We start from the raw sequence: 1996 nt of genomic DNA on the forward strand, positions 1-1996 counted from the left end.
ATCCGAATGCCCTATCATAGGACCACATGTGGACAGTCTTAGCCATCCTAGGAGCCTGTACATGTTTTGTGATCTAAAGCGACATATTGCAATAACCGAATGTGCTCTCCACACTATCATAGTTAAGCCATGCCATAGCTCATTTCGAATCTTTTATCGCCTATCATCGTTTTCATGTGAGTCAACAGACAGTTTTTCCATGATTTATGTCAACAGTGTTCCAGACATAATGATGATATACTTGTCTACAAATAAGCGGCTAAAGACGCACGAATACCGGCCCCACCCTAAGACGTAATAGTCATCAAGTCACGATACTGCCACATAGTCTCTAAGCAGATGTTGCGGTAGAAGGGGAAAAAGAAAGTAGCTAAGGCCGACAGGGTTAAATAAAAGTTATCATTCATTCATTCATTCATCCATCCGTTCATTCACGCACTGTCGCTGGCTCGCTCGATGACTCACTCACTCACTCACTCACTCACTCACTCACTCACTCACTCACTCACTCACTCACTCACTCACTCACTCACTCACTCACTCACTCACTCACTCACTCACTTACTCACTCACTCACTCACTCACTCACCCAAAGACGGAACGTTTCCTTATCTGCTCTTTGCTTCTCAAAGTACTATTGGGGTTGTACACTGTAAAAAGATTAGAAAACGTTGTGACTATCTATCGGGCACCCCAACATATATGCTCTGAGAGTGCAAATGTATGTCGCGTCTTTTTCCCAGGTTGGCTCTTATCTAGCCATCTTCGTTGTTACCTTACACTATACTGTTCAACGTGCGATCACTATACGTTCTCTTATCGCCCAGTGCAGCTTCCTTAATATACTAAAATTCGATCTAGACTAGTAAAACGAAATAAGGTGGGTTTATGACTTAAGATTTGGAAAGGAGTCGTTTATGGCTGCTTTAGAAACTCCCAACGCTAATCACCAATTAATCAGATATTGAGAATTAAGATTCTAAAGATTACAAAATACCTACTATATCTGCTTAAACGGATTATGCTGCGCTGACATGATGGCGCCTGATGAATTAAATGCATATCAAGACCTTTTCTATCAGACTACAATACGGCTTAGGCTTAGCATTATATATGCTTCCTGTTTCTATACTTTATCCCGACCAATTCCAGGACTGAGAAAGAGCTTTTCATGCGGGAATGGGATAAAAAAAAAAAAAAAAAACGAAATTTACACCTCTATGTCAACAAGTCTAAACACTAGGACTTATCTGCAAATATCTAGAGTTATCTTATGTATACGCTTGTGTATATGTACATACCGAATATCAACCGGTAAAACAATATGCCAAACAGTTAAATTTAAACACTGGTTTGTTGGACAGTGTGACGAAGTATTCAACCTAGCGGTCAATGACCTGTCCTTCATTCAACTTTCAAGGCCTTTTTAGGATTCCAGTTACAAGACGGAATATAAGACGAACCGGTGAAAAAGGTCATTCATCTAAGGCATATACTTTAAGAAGAATTATATATCTATAAACTACTTGTGGTCTTCCCTTCTTTAAAGAATAGCAAATTTCGTGAGCGATGGATTTTGTTTTATAGTTTGAGCCATTTTCAGAAACCTTGGTGATCCTTGGTGTTGTGTAAACTGACTTTGTGAATACTGTACAATTAATTACTACCAGTGTATCTTACTAGTGTATCTATATTAGTGTATATATACTACAATTACTAACAGTGTATCTTACTAGTGTTTCTATATTAGTGAATATATACTATATACCGGCTATTGGGTAGCCATGGCTGTATATTTTTATGTTAGCCTTGTAAATCTAGTCACGTGTCTAAAAATCTCTAAAATTCTCCAGTATTATGCGTCATGTGACTGCCACACCAACCCCCACAGTAGTATATAATGGATGGTCTCCGTCCACCCACCGGCTCAGTGCCAAGACCCCGCCACGATGTCTACTGAACTTCCCCCCAGCCCCCACCCTCATTTGCATGCTGC

This window comes from Branchiostoma lanceolatum, chromosome 2 (genome assembly GCF_035083965.1).
Source record: "Branchiostoma lanceolatum isolate klBraLanc5 chromosome 2, klBraLanc5.hap2, whole genome shotgun sequence".
NCBI classification, from domain to species: Eukaryota; Metazoa; Chordata; class Leptocardii; order Amphioxiformes; family Branchiostomatidae; genus Branchiostoma; species Branchiostoma lanceolatum.